The sequence below is a fragment of the Haemaphysalis longicornis genome, unplaced genomic scaffold, assembly GCF_048455015.1.
Source record: "Haemaphysalis longicornis isolate Haplotype H1 unplaced genomic scaffold, Haemaphysalis longicornis Haplotype H1 scaffold_9, whole genome shotgun sequence".
Classification (NCBI taxonomy): domain Eukaryota; kingdom Metazoa; phylum Arthropoda; class Arachnida; order Ixodida; family Ixodidae; genus Haemaphysalis; species Haemaphysalis longicornis.
The window spans coordinates 73,808,608-73,819,214 of NW_027526460.1; the positions used below are offsets into that span (position 1 = coordinate 73,808,608).

General features: G+C 48.7%; 1 long non-coding RNA gene across 3 annotated transcripts in view; it reads right to left on the bottom strand.

Annotated features, from left to right (window-relative positions):
• LOC144152387 (uncharacterized) overlaps positions 1 to 8,156 on the bottom strand; it is a 408,790-nt gene extending 400,634 nt beyond the window's left edge. For all 3 annotated transcript variants that reach the window (XR_013319159.1, XR_013319156.1, XR_013319157.1), the window contains exon 1: positions 7,711 to 8,156. This is a non-coding gene — a long non-coding RNA (uncharacterized LOC144152387). The remainder of the gene's footprint in view (positions 1 to 7,710) is intronic.
• Between the last annotated feature and the right edge of the window lie 2,451 nt (positions 8,157 to 10,607).

Below are 10,607 nucleotides of genomic sequence, written 5' to 3' on the forward strand. Positions count from 1 at the left end.
TTCAAAAGGGACCGTTACGAGAATACCGCCCCAGAAATAAACAGTGTGCCGTAAAAGTAACGAGACGGGGAAAAACATCTACAAATATTTGGAAGTTTTTACAATTAGTAAACACCGATTGTAGGCGCTCTGTAGTTGTATATGATACATGCGACTTATGTTGCGTATGGAGAATGGCGCACACACGCCGGCAGGTTTTCCGGTACGGAAGGGATAAACACAGTGGCGTCCTTACCTGGTTATTACCAATGGGACCAACGTAGTGCGCCTTCTACATTCCTAATTCACTGTCCCCGCGGCGAATAAACGCACTTTAAAACTCGTTGTGAAAATCCGCGGCTTCTTAACAATGACTTGCATTTAAAAAGAGAAAGACGTCGTTTATTTGGGCAGGAGGACCGTAGGGCAAGTGGGGAAGCAGGAGTAGAAGGTGGGGTTTTTTGCAGCCTGAGACATCTTGAACGTCTATACGAGTTCTACCAAAACTATAGCATACAGACTTTCACAGTATAACGCCCAACAAGCAGTCGACACTGCAGGAAAACCGCGTCAACGCCGGCGCAAAAAAAAAAACAAAAAAACAGTGATAAAGGCCTTCACGTACGCAGCAAGTTTGGGCGCATGTCTCGGTATAACATTGAAGGATGAGATAGCTTTCGAAATGCACCCCTTAGGAGGGGCTTCCCACATCTTCAAACAAAGAACTCTAATCTCTCGCTAGCGACACACTCGGAAACAATAGCGCCACGTGTCGTGATTACGCCATTCCAGTAATCGGGCACTTGCTAAAATTAATCCTTTTCTGTTCGTAAATTAAGCATTCCCAATTTGATTCGACATTTGTTCCCGTCGGTGCTTTTGGGCTGAAAAAGAATAAACTGAGATGGCGGGAAAAGAACGTCCCACACGTGACCACGTCAGTTTTCCGCATGGTAATATGGTTTCATAATGATTTAAATATGCGATAGCGTGTAGCACCAAAGGCAGTTTGGCTGATGAAGACGGGGATGCTATCACCATAGTTTTTTTCTTTTCTATCAGCGAACGCGTTTCAACTCTTTGTTTAAATAAAGCATGCCCGTTTTGGAGGCACAGAAAATCGTGAGGTACAAAAAATAGGAGTAGGCCGAATAAGGAAAAGTTTTGGAGGAGGGTCGGAGAAAGGCTCTCAAAAAGGCGATGCAGCGCGCTGGGAAAGGGTAAACGTAGAGCTGGAGAAGGGTAGTCCGCTTTTAAAATAATATTTGTTGGGGGCATTAATTGTAGCTGTCTTCACGCGGAATTCGAAAGACGTGTTTATTTCTAGGGAAGAAAGCCCAAACCACGTTTTTTCGTCAAAAGAAATGACCGCTGCGCAAGGGCGCGATCAGAGCCCTTGCTGCCTTTCGCGATTGGCCGGCGGTAGATGACGTCGTATTAGGATGTTCCGGGGCTGCTTTCACCATAGAGTTTCTTAGTAAGTACACTAGAGGGGAAACTGCACCCGGAAATTCATGTCGGTGTGGGGGGTTATGGGAAGGTAAGCTGCTGCTGGCTTGGGTTTGGCATAACATTTGGATTCTGAACCGTTTTTTTTTTTTTTTTCGTTTGCTTTCTTCACTATGCACTGAAATGCCAAGACAACTGTTCCGAAAGACTCTCATTAAAAGGAATACGCTTGACTTTCTTTTTCCTTAGCTTCAAAGCTGCGTGTTTTTTCTTTATATACAACAAAGCCCTCTTGGCGTTTTTGTGGTACTGGGTTTGAATTTATGGCCACTACAACATTTCAATCCAAGGCAACGACGAAAGTAAGGTGAGCGTAGGGTGTAATGGCGGCCGATGAGTCATGACGACATGAACAGCCTTGATGTGAGCCGCATAGACGCTAGCGCCTGATTCCTCTCTAGTGTATAATGTAAGAACCTCTATGGCGGTGACCGCTCGGCCTGAAGAGCTCGTGTTGTTCTTTATCATGTACAGGCCATAAAGTCTTCCAGGGAATGGAAGACGCGCACCGTCTTTTCTTGCGATCTGGGAGCCTCAGTGCGGCCCAAACTACTCGAGAGTCGCGACGAGCTTTAGGAAGAGGTTTCCTCCAAACGACTCTGATGCGGGGAACTTATGCAAATATTGGATCGTCGCTTTCGCTACCTGCACCAATCACAATTCGTAGCACTATTTTCGAACACCCTATCATCCCCTTGCGCGCATGCGTGACTTTGTTTTTACATTCGCGCAGGGGGCAACAATCGTGTGCAGCGGCCTGCGTCGATTCATGCCCCCTGGCAGCAGCGATGCGGCCGCCGATCGTCGCGTCAGCAAGCAGTCGGCAGCTCGCTGCGGAGCCGGCTTGATTTACTCGATGTTGGGAACTTCAGGCATAGCATCGAGGCAGATTTTTGGTCGCTGCTATAACTACGATTGTGAATGACAATCCCTAATACAGTTTGCTACAAAACTATCATCCCCTTTATCGTATGTGGAACTTCATTTTCACTGTGATTGCCATACTTTAGCGAACAGTGTTGAGTGTATTCTTGTGCGCAGGTAGCGCCATCCTTTGACCCCTCGGCGCATCGCTCGCTCGGGCAGGTGTTAGCGCCTGTGGTGCCGGATCGCTATAGCCTCCGCGGAGATCACTCATGTGGTAATCACAACCATTGTATTGGTGCTCTTTGGCCTCCGTTGCCCTTGCGCCAGAAAACAAACAAATATCATCACTGATGTGGTAATCAGCGTGCCTTAGGAGCGATAACCAGATCACCGCTTTCAAAATAACCTCGGTTTGCAATCCCAAGCACAATTTGTCACCACACTATCATCCGCTCCGTTGTATGCTTAAATTCTTTTCCACGATTGCTTTGATTCTGAACGGCAGGGACGAGCGGTTGCTGAGTGTCTGCGCCGGTTCTAGCCGCTTCGTAGGCCGTACGGGCGGGCACGGCCGCCGTGTATGCTGAACGTTTTCGCGTGCATAAATCGCTTCATGCTTTCCAGCTTAGTACATTTCTTGCTAACGACGCGTGAAAACGGCATATGTAACTAAACTATTGTCATAGCCCACATGTTGATCATGGGAGAACGAGAAAAACGTTTGGAAAACCCAGAGCGTTGCGGTCCCCTAAATCTTCTAAACCCCCATAATAATGGATCAGGGGCTGGGGGCGTCTCCGTATTGCTTTGAGGCCGTCGCATTGCGTAAGAAGCATATATGCACTCTACCACACGGCCTACCCGGGTTATCGTGAGAAGTCAATGCACGAGCCATGGGCTTTCGGGTAGGAAATATCTAGCATCTAGGAGTCGTTTTAGGGAATCACTTAAAACACCGTACCGTTATGGCTAAAATCCACGCGGAGGTTACAAGCCTGCTTAATTCAAAACTTCTCCCAGAAAACTGAAAAACAGCGAAACCGTAGCGCACGGTGCTGGCCGTCTTACGAATATGGCGTTACTTCCGGTTGCTGCCTCTCGGTTTATCGTTCGTCCGGCGGTGCGGTAGGAAGCAGTGGGCGGGGCGTAGGGTCAACTTTACCGACGAATACCGCTGTCCTCAAGGTAAAAATGCGGAAAAACATTTAGAGGCGTACGCTGACCAATGTATTAATTGTAAAAAAATAGATTTATACCCGCTATTAAAAGCTTTTCATCAGCCCTTTTCTAAGAGGTTGAGGTATATTGACGGGTGTGCGCACCAGGCTTCTGGCGATGGCGAGTGAACTGAACGAGCTTCGAAGGGTACTGCCCAGGACGCTAGCCAAATGGTGACGGGCACAGCCGCGTTGTTCATCATGAAGTTCAATAGCAGATCAACACATATATATATATATATATATATATATATATATATATATATATACGAGAGGGTAGACACACGTATGAAAACGATGATCGAACTAACGTTTCGACCAGGGTCGAAGACGAAGACCGGACCCCGGTCGAAACGTTAGTTCGATCATCGTTTTCATACGTGTGTCAACCCTCTCGTGTATTTTTGAAACCGAATCCCGGAACTTATTCATCGCTATATATATATATATATATATATATATATATATATATATATATATATATATATATATATATATATATATATATATATATATATATATATATATATATAGTCGTGAAGTGGAGTCCTTAGTTGCTGCAGGAATACGCACAAAGTAGAAGTACGCTCTTCGGAGACTTTATTTCCAACGTTTCGACCTGAGACAGGTCTTCCTGTCTATATATATATATATATATACAGAGAGAGGGAGAGAGTGGGAGAGAAGCAAACGGAAAGGCCGATAGCTTATCCAGGCTTAGGGCGAGGATTGCTACTCGACACTGGGGAAGAGGTGTTCAGGGCATGAAAGAGAGGGCAGCAGGCGAAAAAGAGGGGATAGTAGCAAGGCCGCGCACACACTTTCGTCCCTTCGTGGGCACTATAGTCTTTCATACAAGCGTGTGTCCTTCATAAAACGCAGAAGGGCTTTAGTTGCCTTCTCCGAAGTCGATTCTAGGGGTCGGTGTCCTAGAATAGTCTCTACTGTCAACGGTTGATTGTCCAATCGGTTGAGCTCGGCGGCCAAAACACGTCTTTCCGATGAGTACTGCGGGCAAAAGCACACGTTCGATTGGCTCTTCAACCGCGCAGGCGTCGCAGTGGGCACTACTGGCCATCCCGATAAAGAAGGAATAGGCTTTTGCGAAGGTTAACCGCAGTCTATAGAGTAAAGTAGACTGCGATCGAGACACCCCACACGGAAGACTGCGCCGGAGTAGAGGGTCCTGGTCATGGAGGCGCGGATGCACAAAGCCCGGTGTATTCCATTGACTAATGGAAGTCCTGCGCGGAACTGACGAAGCACCCTAGCGGCATCGGTCCTTGAAAGTGGAAGCAAGATGGTGCTTTCACTGTCATGGCCTGTACGGGCAGCTGCATCAGCCAAAACATTGCCGGTTATTCCACAGGGACTTGGCAGCCACTGAAATAAAATATTATGATTGATTGATTGTGGGTTTAACGCGCCGACGCAACGCACGCGATGAGGCGCTCCGCAGTGGAGGGCTCCGGTTAATTTTGACTACCTGGGGATCTTTAACTTGCGCCGAAATCTCGAACACATGGGCGTTTTAAATGCAGAGCATTTCTTAGCCTCACCTGTTCCTGCGTCGGACGGTGTCAACAGTTCCGCGTCCGCAGCAGGTGCGCCTCTCCTTCCCTCCTCTCTCTCAACAGCAGCTGGCGCGCGCATGCGTCGTAGTCAGCCCGTTCGCTCCGTCGCTGTCTCGGCGTAACAGGTGCGTGATAGCAGCGCGGTGGGGCGTGGAAGGGCCCGCGCTGCTTGCGCATGCGCGCTCTACCCCCCGTACTGCTCTCCCTCTACTGCGCGCGCTGCAAATATAGCGGCTAGCGGTCGCTCGTGTTTCAGTCACTGCGTTGCTCCTTCCTTCCTTGGTTGACGCTCGTGCCCACGTTTACTCTTGTCTGCTACTCCAGCATCACCGAAGAAGCGATGGAAGCAACACTGCCTTCAATCACTACTGAGGCCCCAATGCTCTGCATTTACCCGTGTTCCCCTCGCGGGAATTTTTTGCTTTTCGCCTCCATCAGAAAAGCGGCCGCCGCGGCCGGGAATCGAGCCCGCGACCTCGTGCTCAGCAGCGCGACGCCTTAGCCACTAAGCCACCGCGGCGGGTGAAATAAAATATCATGGCCCTTTATGAGAGCCTGGTGAAATAATTCTCGAATTTCCGTCACCAGTTGGTGGAAAGGACCGTAGCGCAGGGCTTCTCGGAAACTTTGCAGAGCACGTTAGGTCTAAGCAGGCTTTAACCCTCACATTCTTAGAAATTTGTGAGCACTGATCTCCGAATTATGAAGTACCACAATTCGCGATTTCAGTTTCCAATATAACGTGCGATAGGGACTCAGCATTCCAAAGCGGTGAGAAAGCAACAAGGGGACAGCGGCTTTTTCGGGCATATATACAGAAAACGTCGATGATTATAATGCCGAAGTGAGGCCCAGAACACCGCAGATGGTTGCGCATCCCAGCGCAATCTCCATGAGAACATCTAAACTTTGACATGCGTGATGGGTATTTTATTCGAAATGATAAAAGGAGAAGGAAAGAAAATTGAGAATTTATTTGTAGACTGCAAAGCGGATAGCATTGGTGATTCACGAGAAACTGCGGACGCTGCCTATAAGGAAATCCAGAATGTAGAGCGCAAATTTTTTTTTTTTTAAATCAACCTGACAACACCCGTTGAAATTAAGCGTTTGATAGCCAACGTGTATTCCGCACACGATGGTTGCACATAAAACTGATTGGAGAAACAACCGGGTTAGGTCACAACGAATGTGCTCTCGGTATCTCGAATAAGTCGCCTGTTTTGAAAATATATATGTGTTCTGGAAAAGTGTGCGTCAGAATTTGAGGAAAAAGAACAATAAACCGTGAAAAAAGTCGAGCCTCAAACGCTGGTACTACTCGGTTCATCGGCGGCCCTAATGTGTCCAGGCAAGTGTCCTCAAGTACATGCCCGAACATACATTTGCAAGCAGCAGCCGGTTCGTCTTGACCACAGGATATTACACGTAAGAAATGCGAGCTATTTGCTCGCCAGACAATTAGCGAAGTTCCACTCAGATGCTTGATATCGCATTCATTCCTTTTTCGTTCTCACGACAATCACTGACGTTGCCGCCATCAAGAATGCTGTACAGGGGGGATTAAAAGAAATACGAACAACGGAGTTTGCTGCACCATGTGGCTGCAAACTCAGTAAACTGCGCGTATGCGCATTTCTTTGCGAGCGTTAGAGATTGTGGCCTACATTTATGGGAAATGCTTGATCAAGAAGCGACGCCCGTCGTTTATTTTGAGGCGCCTTTTCACGCTGCATCGCTGAGCAGGATGATCGTTGAAGGGCATCATGCTAGCTGCAATCAGCCTGCTGCGCGCTTGGCTACTGAGTATAGTGCATACCAGTATGTTCAATGACGACAGAGCGCAAAAAAAGCGCCTCAAAATAAATGACAGGCGTCACTCATTTATCAAGCTATCAGTAGGCGACTCTCTCAAACGCTCTGAAAGAACTACGCACGCGCGCAGTTTGCTGGCAGTGCAGCCAGACGGTGCGGCATACGACGGAGGCTGTGTGCTCCCTTATTCGTATTTCTTTTAATTCCCCCTGCACTTACACTATTTGTTCTGTAACACACTCCCGCCCCCCCCTCTTCGGCGTAATGTCTTTGGGTTATGACAACATCAATCAATTAATAAAATCGGCAGTGAAATCGAATATTTCGTGGTGCGATTAGACTTACAATGGCGTCGGATTGTCTCATGCCAAGAAAGGCGACAAACTCGCAAAAACGGCCGAAATACCCCACCGTCCGACCCCACATCAGTATTGATTTGAAGAACTTGTTGCTTGGCGAGTTGGTGCATCTTGGTGAATAAACACCAGCTTTGCGCGAAAAATTGGAATTTTGAGCGGTTCACTTTCGAGAGCAGAGCGTATAATCTTGAGCAACGCGGGAAGGAGGCGCATTTGTGTCGTGCCTTGTTTTCGGTTTTGCAAGCGCGACTGCAACGTCCTCCACTCTAACTATTCCCTTCGAAAAAAAATTTGCACGCGGTTGCCAATATGTGCGGCCGTGAAATGGAAGAAAATGCGGTTGATTTGGCGTGACTGATTAACTGCGTGAGACATTTGCGACTAACTCACCGCTTATGTCGGTGCGTATGGAATCTTACGGGTGATGGGCCAAATCCAGCCTCTCGTAAAGTTCAGCTTGCCACCAAGACACAGGCGTAGTTTTCCACTGATGTCGCCGTATGACTGACTCGGCGCACAGCTGCAAAAGTCCTCTAACGACACACTGTCTCGACTCGGGTGTGTTTCCCGACGAAGAAACTAATTCTGTAGCGAAGTTTTCACGATGCAAGCGTTATACGTCAAGGATGCTAGCGGCATTCATCCAAAAAAGGCATCCATCGGCCGCGCAGACGATCTTCCGAAAATTAAAGCGCATATCTCGGGTGGGTGCGTCGGTAGTGTTCCTGGGGCAGCACAAGCTGCGCAGCGATCCGTGCACACTTCAGACACTTCACACATCTGTGACAGTTGTGCCCAGGTTGCCTGACGAATTTTCATTTCTTATGCTGAATACCGAAGCGTTACCAGTGTGCAACTTATTATGCTTACAAGATAAAGGTTGCTTTCGACCAGCGATAAGGCTTGAGAAGCGCGCACATACATCCGCCTTGCCCGCAATATTCAGTCGCTGAAAACGGTAGCAAGAGTGGCTAGCCGAATGACCATATTATTTTGAACAAGCGCAGAAAAGCGACGCCCTTTGGGCTAATTATTCACGGCGCCAGCCGCCTGGTGTCCGTTCAAAGTTAGTTTTCTCATATGAACTTCTGTAGATTTCTGTAGGCAGTGCAGGGATGGCCCGAGGAGTTCATATGGAAGCGGTAAATCGAAGATGCAGATATTTTCTTAGGAATATGGATCAATGTCAAAACGAGAACAAAACAGGAAAGTGAGCAGAAATGAGGACCTCTTCAGTGGGTTTTCTTGTCCACCCCCCCCCCCCCTGCCTTCCCCTATCTTCCTCAACTTCGGCCTGATATACAACGTAGCCGATTAAGCGAAAAGCGTGTGTCCCGAGTGACGGGCAGGGGACATCGCCAGCTTTGTTCACCTTCAAATTAGGTCAATTTTCTTAATTTTCTCCGCACACCCACGCCCCCCACAGCTTCACGTCGAACGTAACTATATTAAAAGCGCATAATCCAGTTGTCTTGCAGATTACTGAAAGTTCTAAAAACGCTACCCTTTTGCTTTGAAATGGAGTTTTAGGGAGCACGCACTGCGAATCCACGCCCTATACTACGCTAACACCCCAAACAAATCACCTGCCCCGCGTTACACGCTAACCTCACTCTGTTCTTCTAAAAGAAACTCCCCCCTTCCCAAACTTCCACTACACGCTGCGCATCGCTTAAAACTACTCATCTCTGAACGCGCGCTGCCTGAACCAGAGGGCGTAAACCACGGACATTAAAAACACGCCTGCGGTCTTCTCACCCCGCGGGCCACCACTCTTCTCTGCGGTTTCTACGTGTCGGGCTCTACCGCACTATTTGCGTCTGCACATGAGCGCGCGACAGCACGCGCCATTACGCGCGTACGTGCCTCCCGCGACGTCGCCTCCGCAACGCCACGCTTACACGGAAGGACCGTGCCGCGCTACAGCGAAAGCCTGGCGGGCGACTCCGCGTGCCTGCCATGCAAGCCAGCGAGGTTATGCAACGCAATACCGGGCCGCATCAGCAGCAAAGAATTCACGCGATAACGTCGCGCGGGGGAGCTAGCAGCGAGGCGCGACGTCGGTATCGCCGCATAGTTTAGGATTAGGCGACCGGGTAGTACGTGACACTGCCGGGACAGGGACCGACCGAACCTTCCTTACTTCCCCGCCGGGCAGAGAGGGAGGCGTTGGGCATATAGCGCTACAGCGTCTGGTGGTGGTGGTGGCGTTCGAAAGGGGGTTCTTGCTTGCCAGGCGGCCCGTAATATCTCGAGCTGCTACGCCGCCGCTGCCGCCGTCCACGGAATTCTACTTTATGTTATGACTGATAGCGCGGGGGCCAATAAACCGCGCACCGTGCACGCACGCTCGAATGAGTCCCTTGCGCTGTTTCCTTTTGTTTTGTTTTTTTCTGGGGTTGTTATTTTTAGTTTTGTATTTCGCGGGGTTAGATACAACCCACATTCGCCACTATCGGGAGGAGGCACGCTTTGGGCGGTCCAACACAAGTGGAAGTTTGTGGGTGCTCTTGAAAAATGTGAGCGGCAAAAGTTGGCCCCGAACTGAGAACTTCTTTCACTTCGCTGTAGGGTGGGGAAGCAATGCAAAAGCGTTTTTCTCGACAACGATGGGTGACGTGTAGCTTGCTGGGACAGTTGGCGCATTCTGACGTTTTGGAAAAAGCAGCGAAAAAAAAAAAAAACACAGACACAAGTCAAAGAAAGGCCAACACACTCACCAGCGAATGTGTTGTCCTTTTTTTGACTTGTGTCTGTGTTTTCTTCGTTGCTTTCTTTTTTCAAAGCGTCAGAATGGGTGACGATTGTCGCTTGAATACACTTCTTTATCTTCCTTTGCTACCTGCTTTTTTTTCCTTTTTAAATCGCAGTGAGAAGTATCCTAGGAAATAGGCGGCTTTCTGGGAGGGTGCTGGCGGAAAAGAAGTTTGAAAGTTGTGTGGCAAAGGGCGGCCGTTGTCTGCGCTTCTAGGTCATAAAATCCAATTAATGTTCCTTTAAGTCGGCCTCCCAATATGCTTTCCTGAACTACGCTAACAACGGCATAATGTGTCGTTTGTCGCAAACGGCGACATGAAGACCACAGCAGTGACTAGCGTATAAACGCTTTCCCAATTTCGGGATGGGTCCTGATTCCGTGTTTGAAGACAAGATTGTCAGGATTTGACATATTGAGAGAGTGGTGATGCTGAAGTTGAATGGAGGCCCACAAAACTGATCTAAGGCGGCGGTGATGTCGCAGTCGTTTAGGTGATCTATCCCCCTACGCAGGAAGGCGACAAAAGGAA